Here is a 20620-nt window from a genome sequence, read left to right as displayed (position 1 = left end):
AGAGTCTTTTCTTCCAAATGCCAGATCCCTTTACAGAAGGGAAGCTGTAATGTTAGCTTGAGGAAATAACCATGAACAAACTACCTTATATGGGAATTTCCACAGACCTCAAATCTACCCGGAACATGATAAATGATAGTTTCAGACTTGTATTCCAGCAATACAGAAATTATTTAATAGTGTTTTTGGAATTTCCTTTTCATCCTTTTTCTACCTGTGATTCTGCCTACTTTGTTGTCTTTGTCCCATTTAACCTTTCTCTTTCAATCTTGTATTATTATACTAAGGGGGTCCCTTAGCCCAGCCTGCCTCCTCTCACAGTCCGAGAGCCCTCCAGGGAGAGCGGGCCTAAGCCACAGTCTAGCCTCCCTCTGCGGGAGGCCACCGGGCTGATCAGGGGAAGGCGCCACCTCCATCACCCCACTGGTGCTGCCACTTCCACTACCAGCTGCTGCAGCTGCCAGCCCAAGGAACTCACAGCCGCCAAGGTGTTTTCATCAACATGGACTCCAGTCCCTTCACCACAAAAAAATGACAACTTTCTTTAGGCATTTTCAAGATGTCTCTTTCATAGAATATGACATTTCTTTCTTTTTTATCCTCACCTGAGGATATTTTCCCATTGATTTTTATTTATGTTTTTAAAATAAATCTTTATTGTTCAGATTATTACAATTATTCCTCTTTTTCCCCTCCTAGCTCCCCTCCACCTGGTTCCCACCCCACCTTCTGCCCTTACCCCCGCCCCACTGTCCTCATCCATAGGTGTACGATTTTTGTGCAGTTTCTTCCCGCACCCCTACATCCCTTTTCCCCAAGAATTGTCAGTCCACTCCCTTTCTATGCCCCTGAGTCTATTATATTCACCAGTGTATTCTGTTCATCAGGTTTTTGATTCACTTGATTTTTAGATTCACTTGTTGATAGATATGTATTTGTTGTTCATAATTTTTATCTTTACCTTTTTCTTCTTCCTCTTCTTAAAGAATACCTTTCAGCATTTCATATAATAATGGTTTGGCGGTGATGAACTCCTTTAGCTTTTTCTTATCTGTGAAGCTCTTTATCTGACCTTCAATTCTGAATGATAGCTTTGCTGGGTAGAGTAGTCTTGGTTGTAGGTTCTTGCTATTCATCACTTTGAATATTTCTTGCCACTCCCGTCCAGCCTGCATAGTTTCTGTTGAGAAATCAGCTGACAATCATATGGGTGCTCCCTTGTAGGTAACTAACTGTTTTTCTCTTGCTGCTTTTAATATTCTCTCTTTGTCTTTTGCTCTTGGCATTTTAATTATGATGTGTCTTGGTGTGGTTCTCTTTGGATTCCTTTTGTTTGGGGTTCTCTGCACTTCCTGGACTTGTAAGTCTATTTCTTTCACCAGGTGGGTGAAGTTTTCTGTCATTATTTCTTCAAATAGGTTTTCAGTATCTTGCTCTCCCTCTTCTTCTGCCACCCCCATAATTCGGATGTTGGTACGCTTGAAGTTGTCCCAGAGGTTCCTTACACTATCTTCATATTTTTGGATTCTTTTTTCTTTTTGCTTTCCCCGTTGGTGTTTTATGCTTCTTCGTATTTCAAATCTTTGACTTGGTTCTTGAGATCCTCTAGTCTGCTGTTGGATCTCTGTATATTATTTTTTATTTCAGTCAGTGTATGCTTAATTTCTAGTTGGTCCTTTTTCATATCCTCGAGGGTCCCGCTAAATTTATCGGCCTTTTCTAGAAAATTCTTGAAAAACGTATAACCGTGGTTTTGCACTCTATATCCAGTCATTTGCTTTCCTTCATTTCTTTCATTTGTGACCTGTTTCTTTGTCTCCACATTTTGGCTACTTCGCTGAGTTGATAGAGTGGCTTTGTGTGCTAGGTGTCCTATAGGGCCCAGTGGCTCAGCCTCCCCAGTTGCCTGAGGTGGACACTCTTGGTGCACCCCTTTGTGGGCTGTGTGCACAGTCTTGTTGTAGTTAAGCCTTGATTGTTGTTGGTATCACTGGAAGGAATTAACCTCCAGGCCAATTGGCTGTGAGGATCAGCTGTGTCTACGCTGGGAGAACTTCTGTGCTGGAGACACCCTTATGAGACAAGACTTGCTTCAGTGGGGCTTTGGTGCTCATTGAGTCTGCCCCCTGAGTGTGTCCCTTATGGATCTGAGGAGTTGTAATCTGAATGGTCCCGCTCTGACCCCTGGGTACACTGGCTTTTGGATCTCCAAGGAGGTGCTAATTTAGCCTCTGCCTGAGGCCACCCAGCAGGAGCTAGGAGAGATCTGCAGATTCCTCTTCTTTGTTTGGGTTTTGGAGGTGCCCAGATGAGGCCCAGCTGTGAAGCAATGCAAGCTGCTGCGGGGCCTTGAGCCTTCTTTTGGATGTTCTGGGTCTCTCTGACTCAGCTGTAGTTTGTTAGGTAAGTTTAGAATTCAAAGGACCAGGCCACTCATATGCAAAAGCCTCTATACTCAGCTTGGATGGGGTGGAGTCTCAGGGAGGAGCAAACAGCGATGGCTTCCTGTCAGCCTTGCCTAAGAGGCCCCTGGGTCTCAGTGTCCCGCAGTAATTGCTGCACGCACCTCTGAGAGAACGCCGCCCTCGAGTTTCGCCCGCTGCCAGATAGTCCAGTTTCTCCCCGTATGAGTCTGGGTCCCCAGAGTCTCACCCGGAACTGGAGTTCAGAGTAGTCGGGAGCTTTTGTCTCCCTCCCGATTGAGAAAGTCAGCCGCATACTCAGTTGTCAGCCCTCTCCACGTGCGCGCTTCTGTACCTCTGCCTTCCGCAGCTCCTGTAATCTCAGTGTGCTTTTCTCTTTCTTCTAGTTGTAGAATTTCCACTCAGCCAGCCTTCCTGTGGTTCTGGATGATGTCCGTTTTGTCTTTTAGTTGTAGTTTTGAAATTGTTGTGCGAGGCAGCAGTTTAGGTGTTTACCTATGCCGCCATCTTAGTTTCTTTCTTCCCCATTGATTTTTAGAGAGAGGGAAAGACAAAGAGAAACATCAATGTGAGAGGGACACATGGATGGTTGCCTCCTGCATGAGCCCTGACTTGGGCCCACAGCGCAGCAGCCCCTGTGGCGGCTGCTGGTCCGGCACTGCCTCCCTCTCTGGGCCTCATAGCAGCCGCAGCGGCTGCTGGTCCGGTCCTCCCCCGGCACAGGCACGCGGAGGCCCTGCCATGGCCCCGCCCCCGACACTGCGCATGCTGTGACGGCGTCCTGGACAGTTTGCGTATTCCTCTTTTATTAGTATAGATCCTGTGTTTTGTGTTTTGTTTTTTGTAGTTCGCTATGTACTAGGAATTACCGGGATCCTGCTCTTGGCTCTTTTAACTGTGGGACTTTGTTTCTCCATCTGAAAAGTGATAAAGATTAGATTAGAATCTTTTATGATCATTCAGGGTCCTCATTTTGCAACTTGGAGCCTCATTTTTAAAAAAAAAATCATGGTGAAATACATTTTTAAGTGGCATTAAGTATAATTCATAGTATTGTGCTACCATCTACAGAACTCTTCTCATTTTGCAAAACTGAAAAAATGTGCCCATTAAGCTATAATTTCCCATCTCTCCCTCTTCCCAGCTCCTGGCTGCCACCATTCTCCTTGCTGTCTCTATGGATTTGACTCCTCTAGATAATTCATATAAGTGGAATCATATAGTATTTGTCTTCTTGTGACTAGCTTATTTCACCAAGTATAATGTCCTTAAGATTCATCTATATTATATCATGTGTCAGAATTTCCTTCCGTCGTAGGGTTGAATAATATTCTATTATATGTATAGACCACATTTTGTTTATATTGAGGAACACTTGGGATGTTTCCACCTTTTGAGTAATACTGCTAGGAATAGGGATGTAGAAAATTTCTTGCAGTTTTCAATTCTTTCAGATGTATATCTGGATATAGAATTGCTGGGTCACATGGTAATTTTTTTTTATTTTTTTAAGTACTGCCATACTGTTTTCCTAAGCAACTGCACCATTTTATATTCCCACTAACAGTGAACAAGTGTTTCAGTTTCTCCACCACTCCAGCATTTGTTATTTTCTTTTCTTATATTCTTTATTTTAATAGTGACCACGCTAATGGATATAAAGTGGTATCTCATGTGTTTGTTTGTTGTTGTTGTTTTTAATATCATCGGAAGATGTTTTTTTCCATTAATTTTTAGTGAGAGTGAAAGAGAGGGAGGGAGAGAAAGAGAAATATTGATGTGAGAGAGCCACAGCAATTGGTTGCCTCCTGCACGCTCTGTAGCTGGGCCAGGGTATCAACCTGCAACCCAGGTATGTGACCTTGACTGGGAATCAACTCAAGACCCTTTGTTGCACGGGCTGACGCTCTAACCACTAAACACCAGCCAGAATTCATGTGGTTTTGATTTGCATTTTTCTAAAGATTTGGTGATGTTGAGCATCATCTTTTCATATACTTACTACCTTTTTTTTATATCTTCTTTGGAGAAAAGTCTATTCAAGTCCTTGGCCCATATTTTAATCTTGTTGGTTTTTTTGTTGTTGAATTGTACAAGTTCTTGATAGATTATAGTTATTAACTCCTTATTATATATATGATTTGCAAATATTTTCTCCCATTCTATGAGTTGTCTTTTAACGCTGTGGAATGTGTCTTTTGATGCACAATTTTTAATGTTGATGTAGTCTCATATGTCTATTTTTACTTTTGTTGCCTGTGCTTTTGGTGTCCATTTCAAGAAATCATTGCTCAGTCCAATGACATGCAGCTTTTCCCCTTTGTTTCCTATTAAGAGTTTTATTTGACCCATTTGGAGTTAATACCATATGAAGTAGGAGTGCAGATCTGTTCTTTTGCATGTGGATATACATTTTCCCACCACCATTTGTTGAAAAGACTGTCCTTTCCCTATGGAACAGTCTTCACACTTTGGTCGAAATCATTTGTCTGTATTTGTGTGGGCTTATTTCTAGGCTCTCAGTTGTGTTCCATTGGTCTGTGTCTGTCTTTATGCCAGTACTACACTCTTTTGACTATTGGAACTTTGCAGTAAGTTTTGAAATCAGGAAATGTGAGATCTCCAATTTTGTCCTTTTCAAGATTGTTTTGGCTTTTGGGGGGTCCCTTGAAAATCTGTATAAACTTTAGGATGGATTTTTCTATTTCTGCAAAAAAAAAAAAAAATCATTGAAATTTTGATAGAGATTAAAGCCTTATTTTTTAATTCTGTAAAACAAGAGTGTCATTTTTGCCCAGTGCTTCAATTCAAGGCGGAAGTTTCTACCCATAGCAACATGTCAGATAAGGTCTGGCGGCTTGGGGACAACATTAGGCACCCACGGATGGTGGGAGGCCCATCCATGCTGGACTAGTTCCCTCAGAGCAGAGATGAGGGACAAGGAATGCTCTCCTGGCATTGAGGAATTGGGTCAGGGTCTTGGCTCTCTGCTGCAGACACACTGAGAGCTGATACTCTTTTAACTTCCCTGTGACCTAGTAGTGATATATTAAGGCCACACCATTCAGGGACTAACATTGGTATAGTACTTTATTATCTTTACCAGTTCACTTCTAATTAATACCCCATTTAATTTTTACAAAAAGATTGTGAGATAAACAATCATTTAGAAGAGAGGAAACAAGGATTGTGGGAGGCTTGCTGGTAGTCACATCATGTAATAGTTAGAACGCCAGGGAAGCCAGAAGGAGGCCTCAAGAGCCTGGTGCAGCCTTCTGTCTGAGGGCACTCAGTTGCCAGAACCAGCAGGATAGGGAGGTGGGCCCTGCATACAATTGGGGAGTCTTTATCAAAGCAATCTAGGATGACCCACTGTCCCTGGCCTGCCCTTGTGAGCCTTCTCTCTGTTTCTTTTCAGCTGTTTAGCACGTGAGATTGAAGTATAGACAGATTTTTAGTTACTGTGGTTATTTTTATCAAAATTTTGTATATTTGTTTTCTTTTAATGTAAAAAGCAAGTGAAGTGAATATTATATAGTTCTCCCTTAAACAGTAATTCATTGCTTTTCCATGTCTTTGGTCAATGATTGGTTTTTAAAACATACAGTTAATTTATTTGTACTTTCATTTTTATAATTTAGAGTTTTAAAATTCATAAATGAGTTGTTGAGATACTCTATGTTAGAAACAAAGGGTAGAAAAATAATTCATTATTTAATGATTGTCTTCAATATATACTTCCAAATATAACTTTAAAAATAATTGTTTATTTCAGCAATTCTACTCTGTAAAGATGAGCATTTTCAATACAAGTTACTTTCTTTTTTATAAAATACTTTTTAACAATGTACAGCCTTTAAGGGATAATGATTATATGTCATTAAGCATCATCTCTACCTAGATGATTTGTTTAAATTAAAGTTAACAGACCTCAATGGCGAGAGCACAGTCTTCTTACTTGAGTTATTTCTGCTTTGTGTTTTTGGGAAAAACTAATCTTACTGAATCTCAATCATAAATCCAGAAAATGTTCCTTAACATGTTAAGCGCCCAGACTGTTTTGTCTTCCGGACAGAAAGTATAGTGTTAGTCACCGGTGACTGACTGGGTGCTTAACGTGTTAAATTTAACCTTTTTAAAATCCAACTCACAGGATTATGTCCTAAAATGCAAGTTTACAGTTGAATCTTTGTAGAGAGGCCAAGGGTATGTTTGTTGACTTCTTGCCTCCTCTATCAGACCCTGGCTTTGTCATTCTCCTCTTGTGCAGCCTTAAGATATGACAGCGATAAGTTGAGTGAACCAGTCGGAAAGATGTATACAGTCTTCTCAGTTGCACAGTTGAGAAGATGAGAATTTTATTTTGTGAGATTAGTTAGCTAAATTCAAGGGGAAAATAAGGTGGAATGTGATCATGTATATTATGACAACATTGTAAAAATAGTGATGGAGAAAGTAATAAACCCATTTTAAGAAGACTAGCTTAATATAAAAACCACTTATATAATAAACTAGAGGCCCAGTGCATGAAATTCATGCACTCAGGGGGTCTCTCAGCCTGGCCTGCTCCCTCTCGCAGTCCGGGAGCCCTTGGAGGATGTCTGACTGATGCCTAAGCCAGCAGTTGGACATCCTTAGAGTGCCACGGAGCAGGAGAGGCTCCCGCTACCGCCACTGTGCTCGCCAGCCATGAGCCTGGCTTCTGGTTGAGCGGCACTCCCCCTGTGGGAGTGCACTGATTACCAGGGGGCAGCTCCTGCATTGAGCATCTGCCCCCTGGTGGTCATTGCGCATCATAGCAACTGGTCGTTCCACCGTCAGGCCGAAACCGGCTCTCCGACATCCCCCGAGGGCTCCCGGATTGCGAGAGGGCGCAGACTAGGCCGAGGGACCCCACTGGGGCACCATCAGGGCCAGGGAGGGACACGGGAGGTTGGCCTGCCGGGAAGGGACTGCAGGAGGGCTCCAGGGCATGTCTGGCCTGTCTCGCTCAGTCCTGATTGGCTGGACCCCAGCAGCAAGCTAACCTACCGGTTGGAGCATCTGCCCCCTGGTGGTCAGTGCATGTCACAGCGAGCAGTTGAGTGGCCTTAGCATATCATTAGCATATTTCACTTTGATTGGTTGAATGGACGACCAGACACTTAGCATACTGGGCTTTTATTATATAGGATGGGTGGGTTTCAGTTAGGTCTTAGATCCTATATTCCTGGTAAGAGTGTACATAAAAGAACATGTTGAGAAAGGAGCTTGGCGCACATTCATTTGTCTTCTTTTTTTGGTCACAGACCACTTGGAGACTCTAAGCTTATAGACTTTCACAGAAAAATGCACAGAAGCACGTACATAGAAAAGTTTTCCTATAACTTAAGGAAGTTCATGACCTAGCCCCACTGCAGCACGCAATTGTGACAATGGCTGCATTTCTGCTGTTTTAAAGAAGGCTTTTATTGAATAGAATGATTAAAATATTGTGAATTTTTGGTAATCAAATAAGCAATAAATTTATTAGCACAGACCAGATCGGGTACTTTCTGGCAGGCTGCTAGTATGTGTGCTTTTGTGTGTGTGTGTGTGTAACAGAGAAACACACAGATTCTATCTCTTCACCCCTGATAATAACTACCAGTTATGAATACCTACTCTATGGTAGGCTGTACACTGGGTAGTTTATGAACTTCCCCTCTAACCCCTACCTCAGCCCTGCAAGATAATTATGCTACAAATTAGGATCTCATATGTAAGTAGCAGGTTCAAAGCCCTCCAACTAGTAAATTGTCCATTATATCAGTTCACAATAAACTAAAACAAATACCTACTTTACCCAAATTTATTAGTTTACAAATAGAGGTGTGTTTTTTTTTTCACCAAGTGAGTTTTAGTTGTTATTTGAGAAGCACAGGTAGTTCTTTCTAATAAAAAGTATCTCCCACTGTGGTTGAAATTTTCATATTTCCAGTGAAAATGTTGAAGGTAACAGTTATAGTTTCAGGCATTAACATTTTTGTTTAAATTAATTTAGCTGATTTTTTTTTACCATGAATTTAATAGAATTGAAGGAAATTGATGATTTCTTATAAGCTAGGAAGAAATAAAAGTAGATTAGCACTATATCTAGAAGGAAAGATTGAAGATGGGGCACCTAGATGGTTAGCATTGTGACTGTTCAGTTGAGGAAGATCAAGTACCTAGTTTGGAATTGTGTTTAGGATAAAGTCCTGATTGCCGGATACTAACAGTTTGGGGAGAAGGGAAAGGTATATCTGTTCCCTGAGCACTGTGGTCCTTGTCCTCCCCAGATGTTTTGCAGCTGTAATCTTCCTCCCTGTGGCCGCCTTGTGTAGGGAGTGAGGCACTGGCCAAGTGGATGTATGCAAGTCAGACTGTCTGTTTACTTACTCTGTCCTTTATGCCAGTGCAGACATCGTGGAAGCAGACACTGTTTTTCCTATAATTACAAACTTAGCCCGAGACCTTTCAAAAAGCAATGGTTGTATAGATCTTTCAGGTGTTTACTTCAGGAAATGCACTGTCCGATATTTTGTTTAAGGGCTTAGCATATAAAGAAAAATCTGTTTTCTTCAGGTTTTATAGTAACGGTAAGTTTGTCAGACGTGGTCTAGTCTACAGGCCAGATCTAGGCCACAGTTGGTTTTTGTACAGCCTGTGAGGTAAGAATATTTTTGATATTTTTGAATGGTTGAAAAAATAATAAAAGGGAGATGTGAAAATTATATGAAATTCAAAGTCAGTATGCACAAATAAAGTTTTCTTGGGATATAGTCACACTCTTTCATTTACTGTACGGTCTGTGGCCAGCCTTAAGAGGTCACTGCTCCCTGCCATACAGGAGTTGTAACAGTTTTTGAAGACATTGTTTTACATTGTCAAATTTTAGACTATTGCTGCATTCAGATCATTTTGCCGCTCAAATTAAATCCAGTTTTATAGAAAAAACTCAGTTATTAACATTTTAATTACAGCAAAACTAGTCTTCACTTGGTCACTAGTCTCAAGAGGAAATTTCTTATAGCTGGCATTAAGTAGCTTCCTTCCTTTGTGTCCTGGAAGAAAACCAGAATCGTCAGACCCATGCCACTGCCCTCTGGTTGTCAGAGCTAGACGAAAGAGCAGGGAGCAGGTAGGAGGAGTCTGTTGGACTCTGGGGCAGACCTCAATTGTGTAGAGCACTTGGCAGTGTGTGAAACTTAAATTTCTACCGAGAACACTTTACCTGCCAGGAGATTTGATTTACTTTTTTAGGGGATAATTTATATAATTCTTCATTTTATTGCATTTTAATTTTATTGTTGACATTATTACAGTTGTCCCCCATTTTCCTCCCTTTTTGCCCACCTCCTCCCAGCTCTTACTCCCTTTCCTTATAATTTTTCTTATTGGAATCCCATTGTTTGGTGATGTCCCATTTTACCAGTCTAGACTATATACTTAATCTTGCTTCTACTTGAGTAGCCTACGGTATCTGTTTCCCATGCAGCTGAGGCACAGGCATGGGTGTAGGCCCCGGCTGTCAGGCTGTCAGGCTATCATGTGGACCTGTGCTGGACTTGGACTTGAGAGCCAGAGATGCAGAGAAACAGGGATTACTTGCATCGCTTCTAGAAAGCATGTCTATAGCAGCACTGGGGGCAGTAGTGGATCCAGCATGAACATCGATGGTGTCAAAAGTCCATGTGGTGCTGTCTGCGCCCAGAAAGAGTCCTCATTACTGACTCCCACCAGTGGGCTGGGTGGTTCTTGTTGTTACAAACTTACTTCTTTGTTGATCAAAAAATATTTATGATTCTGTGAGCAACCTAACATCCTTTATTAAGTATCTTTTCTGCCTAAAATTAACCTAAAGTGGTTTCTATTGCTTGCATTCTAGAAACTTGCACGTGTTGAGCAAAGAGAAGCACCCATTCAACATATCTTTTTTTTTTTTTTTTTGGTAAATTTCTCTTTCATTTTGAAACTTTTCTTTATTCATTTGAACAGTATGTCAGTACACTTTTCTCTTTATTCATTCCACAGATACCTACTGTGTACTTGCTTCATGACAGGCACATGGTAAAGCATAAGCAAAAACATAAGCAGAAGAATCTATCAATGGTTGGGTTCTAGAGATGCCCTCACGTAGAGAATGTCATAAAGTATAGTTTAAATGTTTGTAACTAGCTTCTTTATACCTATGTTTCATTGGACATACTTGGGGACTACAGTGAGGAACCCAAGAAAATTTTAGGAAGAACGGAAGTCAAACTTTAAGTTCAATACAGGAGTAGAGATCTATAGTCACCTGAAGGAGATGGAAAAACTTTGAATATATTTGTGTGTGTGTGTGTGTGTGTGTGTGTGTGTGTGTGTGTGTGTGTGTGTTTGGAAGAAGCAAATCTAAGGAAAGTCATAAAGTCATAGAGGGGAGAGGAAGCTTGGCAGCCAAGGCACCATCTAGAGGGCAGCACATCTGACTGTCTTAGTCTGATGCCACTGAATATTCAAATGTTGTAAATAAATCCCTTTTTTATGATTTATGCACACCAAAGAACATTCTAATTATATCTGACTTTTCATTTGCTCTACACCTAGGGAGAAAACATGCTTCGTATGAAAGGTAAATATTTTAGTTTGCATGGCAGTTAACAAGTTGGATTTTTGGTTGTACATATCTGCTCTATAGCTTGGTTAATGAGAACTCCTGAGATGGATCCATTTAAAAATATTTATTTATTTATTTACAGAGAAGGAGAGAGAGAAACATTGATGAGAATCATCAATTGGCTGTTTCCTGTGTGCCCCCTCCTGGGGATTGAGCCCACAGCCCAGGCATGTGCCCCACATGGGAATTGAACTTGCAACTTTTTGGTGCATGGGACGACGCTCAGCTGAGCCACACAAGCCAGGCTGCATCCACTTCTGATATACTGACAGAATATCAGTATATATTGGATTGCTGAGTTTCAGAAACTGGAAGTCAAAAAAGTTTTTAAAGATTCTGCAGGCAGCCAAATGTAAAAAGCCAAATGCCTTCTCTGATATCCAGCACACTCTATATCACTATGAACCAAGCACTTTTGGGGGCAAATGTCAATGTATGTACATGTTTACAGATATATGTGTGTATACATTGGTAAGAAAAAGTATCACTTTTTTTGTGATATATTTTTTCAAAATCTATTAAGTACTCTCATGTTTCCGTGAAGTTTCTGAACTTCAAATCATTTAACAAAGATTTTTTGTATACCTACTATTCACAGGCTCAAAGTAGCTCTCATTTTCAGTGAGGGAGAGAGACCAACCTGTGACCGTTACAGTATGTCAGGTGTGACAGGGTAGATGTATATGAAGTTCATTAAGGAGCCCAAAGGAGGGGACAGCTCCCACTATTGCCTTGGGGAGCTCTGCAAGGCTCCACAAAATGGGAATGATGTGGGAGTCGACTTGGCTCAGAGCCAGTATGAGGAGGGAGCTGGAAGTTCATCACCGGTAAAGGAACAGCAAAGCCATGGAGACACAGGAGTGTGCTAAGTTTGGAAAGCAGTGGTTAGGGAAGGGGATTCACTCCTGGAAGGGGAAAAAATGACTAGAAATGAGGCCAGACAGGTAAGTAGGTTGTGAAGGGTATGTCTCATATGAACTTTATCCCATATGAAATAGACATTTGATTCTCTTAAACTGAGACATGATCAGATTTTGCATTAAAAAACACATACACATGCCAGGCTGGTGTGGCTCAGTGGTTGAGCGTCAATCTACGAATCAGGAGATCATGGTTCCATTCCTGGTCAGAGCACATGCCCAGGTTGCAGGCTCGATCCCCAGCAGGGGGCGTGCAGGGGGCAGCCGATCAATGATTCTCTCTCATCATTGATGTTTCCATTTCTCTCTCCCTCTTCCTTTCTCTCTGAAATAAATAAAAATGTATTTTAAAAAAACACACACAAAACTTTGACAGCAGTAAAGAATAGGAGAAATATTGGGAGCAGTGGCAGTGGGAGCAGGGCTGCCAGCAGACAGAGGTCCGGGGCCATGGCAGGAGGGGCCGGGCCGGGGCGTGGAGGATGGGCCAAGACCCGCCCCTGTGCCTACCGAAGCCTCAAGGTCCACAGTTCCTTTGAAGGTGCACAAATTCGTACACTGGGCCCCTAGTCATAAAATAATAATATTACTTCATTGGATCATTGCAACAGATAAATTTGCTAAATGCATATAAAGTGTTCAGAACAGCTGCCAGCACAGAGGGAGCACTCAGTAAATCTAGCTCTTGACAAAGGTATTATTTCCTAAATCAGTGAGCCTCAGGGAAAGGAACTGGTCCCTGGGGGGAAATAATGCACAGATGTTTTCTTCCCTTTGTTTTAGGAATATAGTTCCTTTGTTTTGGTTCTATGATAGTGGTCTCATTATGTTCTTAGATAGACTTCACTTCTATTTTGAGAATTTTTATTCATCAAAACATATTTATCTAGTATGTTTAGATCAAACATTGACTTTCAGGACTTAGTTTTATCCCTTGAAAGGAATTTCTTAAGATCAAGATTACAGGATAAAGCGGCATACCTTTTTTTTCTTTATTAGTCTTGCAAAGTGATTGGTTTGGTTTGTGTTTTAGAATCACCTTCTTTACCAGCCTTGCTTTGCAGAAGTACTATAAGCAAGTGGTTCTTTGTATGGTTTAAACTCTAAAATTTGTGGTATGAAGTATTCTCAAAGTACTTGAAATTGGGTTGGTCACATGTCAGTGCCTCTTAATACACCCACACACTCTTAACCTTTTGCACTCGGATGTCGAGTGTGACTCGACATGGTTAGCGTCGGTAGCAGCTCTTTTTATACTCTTTGAATGTATCAATAATTTGAAATATAAAAAAATCCAAATAAATAAGTTTGTATGAAAAGAAACTCCAGTTTTTTATTCTACTGCCGTGCTTTGTAAAATCTGGGGTATTTAAAAAATTAAATGCCGAGTAGAATAAAGGAATCGAGAAAAAAGCAAGCGAGTGCAAAGGGTTAAGTCTCTATGGAGTCTCAGTTGCTTCCAGTGCCTCCCTGTTGCTATTTAACACTGTGCTTGGTTTCAGCACAGTTACTATGATAAGAAAACCTGTTTTCATTAGAATATTTGCCCCTCTTTATTTTTTTCAGACTCCTGGAAACTTTGAGTAATCACATGTACTCTGAAAGATAATAAGGTAGCATTGGTAATTTAGACGGACCTAAAGACCTCTAAAGTATTCTGGTACTCAGTTAAATTGAAGATCATCAATTTGACTTCTTTCTTTCACTAGCTGTTGCTTCCAGACCTGTGGGGGAAATGTAGCTGAAGAGGAAGATCTGTCCTAGTGGGAACGATATAAAAATACACCATCGGGCTCTTCCAAACCTCAGATTGTTCATTCTCAATACCCACCTAGAGCATAACTAGACTACTTCTGGTTCGTTGTCAGCAAGGGAAGGTATGGGTTGATCTCTCTAGACTGTGTTACAGTCTGGGGGTTGTCCTCGTCCCCTGTGCCTGTCGTGGGCCTGTTTCCCAGAAGCTTCTGGGGTTCGGTTTGTTAGCGTTCAGAGGCAACTCTAGGTCAGGGTGGATCTTTTTTTTTTTTTTTTTTTAATATATATATTTTATTGATTTTTTACAGAGAGGAAGGGAGAGGGATAGAGAGTTAGAAACATCGATGAGAGAGATACATCGATCAGCTGCCTCCTGCACAGCCCCCACTGGGGTTGTGCCCGCAACCAAGGTACATGCCCTTGAGCGGAATCGAACCCGGGACCTTTCAGTCCGCAGGCCGATGCTCTATCCACTGAGCCAAACCGGTTTCGGCCAGGGTGGATCTTTTGATGATTTGTGGGGCAGAGTGCTTTGGGGCCCAGAGACAGTGTGGTTAGTGGCTAAAACAGGAACATTTGAGTCAAAAGACCTGAGTTTGGATCTATACTTTATCTTATTGCTTATGTTCTTTGGGCAAGACATTTAACTTCTTTAAGACTCAGTCACTTTATCTTCAAAATGGGAATGATAATGATACATGCCTTGTAGAATTAAGATGAAAATTAAATGAGATCATATACATATACATAACATGGTAATAATTATATTAGATAGTCAAGAACCTTTAACTTCATAATAGTGTGACATGAATATTTCTGTGTGACAGCCTTTTCTTTTATAAATATTTTTCTAAACTATTTTTAGATTAAAAATAAGTTTAAAATGTCTGCCTCTCTGTCAACAAGGTGAAAGCAGCATGAAGTACAGGTCAGGCTGTGCTTCACGAGGTTGGTTTTGTTGCTATGTCAGTAAAAGAATGTGGGGGAAATGTTAATATTGTCAGTGCTTACTGCCTCCTCGACTTTCCCTCTGTCTAGTCTATCATCCTGGTTTCTCTGTTTTACTTCCTAGATAGCTCTCACACCAACTGTCCTCCTGTTTTCATTGTCACCACTGTAGCTCAAGCTGTCATCTCTTCCCTGGACTTCTGCATAGGTTCTTAACCGGTCTGCTTCCATCCTCATCCCCCCTTACCTCTGTTGACTATAAATAAAAAGTCATCCAGGTATTCCTTCAGCAAAAAAAGGAGTTATTTGTGAGAAAAGAGAGGATTACAATCTAGTTCTTGCAGCCATGGTGAGCCAGTGCTAGTCTGGGACAGGATGGAGTGGGAGGGGAGGAGGGGGAGGAAAAGAAGTTCTTTCATAGCAGGAAGAGGAAATTGGGGTGGTGCTTTTACAGCCATAGAATTCTTCCTATAGGGCTTTCATGAGTGACTGACATAGAGCATGAGAGATCCTCCTAATTCCTGTCTTGATTGAAGTCTCTCATTAATTTTGACATTTCCTCTCTTGGATTGAGATCTTTCTCTGAAAGTATCACCTGATCAGTAGTCAGGTCTTCTGATTTCAGCAGCCTTTTGTCCCTCAGTGCCAGGGAGGACCTCTTAGGTACCATGTCCCACATCGGAGGGAATGTGCATGGTCTGCAAACCACTGTGTCCAAGTTTCACAAGCAACAGGAACAGAACTTAACAGCAAGAAAATACAGAGCGAAATTAAAACAACATAACAAACTTATGATGATTCTAAAAAAGGAGCTCAGACTTGAAAGCAGGGAACCAAGGGCCATACTGTCTTGGACATCAAAGTTCTTGATGACAGATCCAGCAACTGAGAGGTTTCCCCTTTTGACAATAGATTGGGAAATGAGGAAAATGGTATTTTACTTCCAAGAAAGAGAAAATGAAAGCTTATAGAAAGGTTGTATAAGATTGGTCTGGTCATTTTGGGAAAGGTCTTCAGTTTGTCATCTTCAGTTTGTTTGTTTTTCAGTTTTAAAGCAGTCACTGTTTATTAACGGGCCAGATTACAAACATAACCATGGTAGATATCTTTGCTCATCCAAATAAGCTTGTAGATCTGGTCTTCCTTTTTACAGCATTTCCACCTTCTACAAAATGGGCGGTATTTTCCTTCATTCCACCTTGTGGAAAGGTAATTTGAAGGACCACAGGAAATTGTTTCCTTCTTTGAAGCGTTTTCCAACAGTATAGATCTCGGATCATATCCTCCATGTAGATGATGCCATAGTTACCAAGAGTTTGAGCAATCAATGTGTTATCTGCCAGGGCGATTAGCTTTTTGTTGATTTTGCCATAACCACACTTGTAGATCAATCCATTTTACTGACATCAGGTTGGGTACCCACATGCAATATGTGATTCTACAATCGTCAGCTTGTTAATCAAAGCCTTATTGAGCTTAACAAAGGTGCTGTTGAAGATCTGGAGAAGGCGTAAAAGCTGCAGCCCCTTTTGGACCTTTGGGCTCACACCACTGATACCTCTTATTCTGATGACAAATGCCAGTTTGGGTTCCACAGGAACATAAAAGTTGCCGGCTTTTCTTGCCATCCTGGTCATTCGTATCTCAGTTCTGTCCATCTGCCTATATTCCTTGTGGCAGTGCTTTTTCATAGATGAGCTTTCTCCTTGCCTTTCAAAGCGTCTTTTGGGCAACTTCTTTCTCAGGTGCTCGATGTTCAGCTCTGGGGAATTCCTTTGCATTTTCTGATGGGTTTCAAGCACAGCAGGAACCTCCTTCTTCTCTTCTGCACCTTCCTCATGGTTCCAGCTGGAAAAGAGGACTGCTTCCATTTTGACAGCTTTATTTTCAGGTCACCACACTATGTGCAGCTCCAGTCAGGGTTTGATGCCTTCTTTAGGCGCAACACGTGAACCCAAAAGTCTGAAGTGTCTTTTCCAGTAAATAAAGTCTCCAGATTGTAGAGTGTGGTGTTTAGGATTTTCATCTTGGAGGACACTGAAAGGACTGCTCTACCAAAGCATGCAAATAACCATTAGCAATAGAAGCAATTAGGCCTTTACAGTACTGAAGTAGTCTCCCTTTATCAACTGGGGGTCGAAAGAAGCAGGAGCCTTATGCATGGGGTGTCCTGTAATTATCTCAAAAGGTGCGATTTATGAGCTCCAGAGAGGTTAGATCTGAGATTCAAAAGGACCAATAGCCATGCTTTTGCCAGGATATTTGGAGGATCTTTACAAATGGTGCCAATTTAATTTTAGTAAAACTTTTAGTGCGTTCAGTCAAACCTGAGGATTAAGGGTGGTTGTAAGAGCAGTGAAACTGTTGTAAAACTGGCCAAATAACACGGACTTGTTGTACCATTTGACCAGCAAAAAGGGTTCCCTAATCACTGTGGAGTTCCAGAGGAGTTCCCCAGGTAGGAATAATCTGTCACAGGATTTTAGCCACAGGGGAGGCAGTAGTTTATCCACAAGGGAAAGCTTCAGTCCAGTGAGAAAACACACAGGTCATGACTAAACATACGTATATCCATGAAGTCGGGATAGCTGTATAAAACAGATTAGCCAAACATCAAATGGTCCAGGGCAGTGCAGACAGGTCTCCCTGGGTTGTGCTTTTCCTGGTCATGTTAGTATTTCCCTACCAATACTGGTTTATAAATGCTATTATTTTGTTAGCAGACCAGGGGTTTAATGCATGTACAGCAGTAGTTAGAAGTGGAAGTTTTAGGACTGGGTTGTTATTTGTTCCTAACCAGCGCTTCCTATTTTTGTCAAACCAACAATTGTTGGATTTTTTTTCTTTTTGAAAAATTTATTCAAGGGTCTTAAATTTTTTTCCCAATTATACTAGACATGCAATATTATTAGTTTCAGGTGTATAGCATAGCTATTAGACAACTATGTAACTTACAAAGTAATCATCTCAATAAGCCTAGTATTCATCTGACACCAAATATAGTTATTACAATATTATTGACTATATTCCACATGCTGTACTTTACATTCCCATAACTACTTTTATAAATGGCAATTTGTACACCTTAATTCCTTCCCCATCATCACCCACTCCACCCCCAAAATCTGCTCCCATCTGGAAAATATCAGTATGTTCTATGAATTTGTTTCTGTCTTTTGTTTGCTTTCAGATTCCATATATATAAGTGAAATCATATGGTATTTGTCTTTCTCTGTCTAACTTATTTCACTTAGCGTAATACCCTCTAGTTCCATCCATGTTATCCCAAGTGGTAAAATTTCATTATTTTTATGGCTGAGTAATATTTCATTGTATATATGTATCACATCATCTTTATCTGTTTATTGATCGACCCTTAGGTTGCTTTGATTCTGTATCTTGCCTATTGTAAGTAATACTGCAATGAACATAGGGTTGCTATGTATTTTTTAATTAGTGTTTTGGATTTCTTCAGGTAAATGCCCAGAAGTGGAATGTCTGGGTAATAGTAGTTATTTTTAATTTTTTAGAAGCAGCCATACTGTTTTCCATAGTGGCTGCACAAATTAACCCTCTTACCAACAGTGCATGAGGGTTTTCTCCACATCCTCACCAACACTTGTTTGTTGATTTACTGATCATAGCTATTCTGACAGGTGTGAGATGATATCTCATTGTGGTTTTTTAATTTGCATTTATTTAATGATTAGTGACAGTGAACATCTTTTCATATGTCTATTGGTCATCTGTATGTCCTCTGGAGAAATGTCTATTCAGGTCCTCTGTCTATATTTTAATTGGGTTGTTTGAGGTTTTTTTGGTGTTAATTTGTATGAGTTCTTTATATTTTGGATATTATCCCCTTATTGGATGTTTAATTGGCAAACATCTTTGTTCATCAGTAGATTGTCCCTTCATTTTGGTGATGGTTTCCTTCACTGTGTAAAAACTTTTAAATGTGAAATAGTTCCCTTTGTTTCTTTGTTTCTTTTGTTTCCCTTGCCTGAGGAGACATCCAAAGAAAGTTTACTGCCTGTGTTTTCTTCTAGTAGTTTTATGCTTTGGAGTCTTACATTTAGAACTTTTTAATCATCACTCGAGGATATGTTTTTATTGATTTTAGAGAAAAAGGAAGGGAGGACTAAGGGAGAGAGACACATCGATGGTTGCTGCCCGTACATATCCCAATCAAGATCAAACCCACAACCTTTTGGTGCATGGGATGATACTCCCATCAACTGAGTCACCTGGCCAGGGTTTACATTTAAATCTTAAATCCAGTTTGAGTTTCTTCTTATATATGACATAAGCAAGTGATCTAATTTCGATTTTTACATGTGTCTGTCCAGTTTTCCAAACACCATATATTGAAGAGAAATTGTCTTTACTCCATTGTATATTCTTGCCACCTTTGTCATAAATTAATTGACCATATAGGTGTGGGTTTATTCTGGGCTCTCTGTTCTGTTTCATTGATCTTTGTATCTGTTTTATATCTCATTAAATTATTACCATCCCCAACATGTATATTTCTGAATCTAGAGTAACATTTACTCAGTCAGCATGGTACTTTGTCTAATACCAGATGTCATTTAAAATTAATTTATTTTACGTAATGACAACCTTAGAGAATAAGTGCACAGATTCATTTTACTGAACATGAAGCTTCATACAGAAGAACTGTCCAAGCGAACTACGAAAAGTCTTTGAACGTTCCACCTACAGGGACAAGGGGTTAACCAGCCAAGTGGGCCCTCAGCCAGCCCCTCCTCCCAGGGCCCTGGGGTGGGAGCAGCCTCTCACCCCCTGGAGTTCCTGCCAAGGGGACTCGGGTGGTACCTGCCATGTACTTCAGGTGCTGAGGCCTGGCCTGGCCCTGAGGCAGTTAGTGAGAGGCAGCAGGTGAGGGTCCCAGGGTGGTGGCACCTCCGGCTCTGCTCACTGCCCATATATTTATGTTTCTTTCCAGATGTGGTCTGCTCTGTGAGTGCTGGCAGCCTTGGCCCAGTGGTGTAGGGGGTGTCAGGATGAGGAGGGACAGAACCCTAGGCCGGGCATCACTGGTAAAAACCAGTGACGGTCAGACAGGAACCTGCCCCGAAGGTGGCTGCCACGGCCCACTGTAACTGAGGCCCACTGTAACTGACCGCTGTTCCTAAAGGGGCACCTTGGGGGCCAGTCCAGCAGGATGTAGCACAAGCAGGTGAAGCTGAGCCTGGGCCGTAGTATGAGATGTGGGGGAAGTGATGTTAAAAATGTCAGGGAGGGGTGGGGGCAGAGAGGGCACTCGGGGCAGGCATGCGAACAGCCAGTGCCTGCCCTGTGGAGTGCCCTCCACTCCTCTCTCCTCTCTGCCCAGATCCTTCCCCAGATCTCTAGGGGATGCATCAATATATGATTCTATATACTAAGATTTTGTGAGATATCTTTCTTCCTCATTAGATTGCAAATCCCTTAGAACAGTGGTTCCCAACATGGGGAACCCGCCCCACAGGGGGGCAATTTGATTTTTAAGGGAGGCAATTCGAGAATGAGTTTTTAACAGTGAATTTTTTGCATTTCTTATGGTTCTAGGGTAAGGTGACCAGACGTCCCGCTTTTGGCGGGACAGTCCCGATTTTTAACAATTTGTCCCGCGTCCCGCGGCGTTTTAAAAAAGTCCCGATTTTTGGAAAGAATGCACGACAAGCTGGAGAACGGCGGGAGAACGGGAAGGGAATATACGGTTTTCGGCGGCCATGTGGCTATTTATCCAGGATATGAGTTTTATATTATTTTTGTTAATTTTATAATGTTAAACTTTAATAATAACAAATAATTATTGAGAACTGCTTATCAAAGTTCGCATTGTTGACCAGTTGTTAGAATTCGACCACCATTGTTTGGACTGAATGAACAATGGCATTTTTTGGGAC

General features: G+C 41.2%; 1 protein-coding gene and 1 pseudogene across 2 annotated transcripts in view; one reads left to right on the top strand and one right to left on the bottom strand.

Annotated features, from left to right (window-relative positions):
- The window catches only part of LIMS1 (LIM zinc finger domain containing 1), a 185841-nt gene that overhangs the window by 66752 nt on the left and 98469 nt on the right, over positions 1-20620 (top strand). The window lies entirely within an intron of this gene.
- LOC103297422 (60S ribosomal protein L7-like) lies at positions 15818-16576 on the bottom strand (annotated as a pseudogene).

This window comes from Eptesicus fuscus, chromosome 9 (genome assembly GCF_027574615.1).
Source record: "Eptesicus fuscus isolate TK198812 chromosome 9, DD_ASM_mEF_20220401, whole genome shotgun sequence".
Classification (NCBI taxonomy): domain Eukaryota; kingdom Metazoa; phylum Chordata; class Mammalia; order Chiroptera; family Vespertilionidae; genus Eptesicus; species Eptesicus fuscus.
The sequence above is the reverse complement of the archived record's forward strand: the minus strand, read 5'-3'. Positions and strand labels throughout refer to the sequence as shown.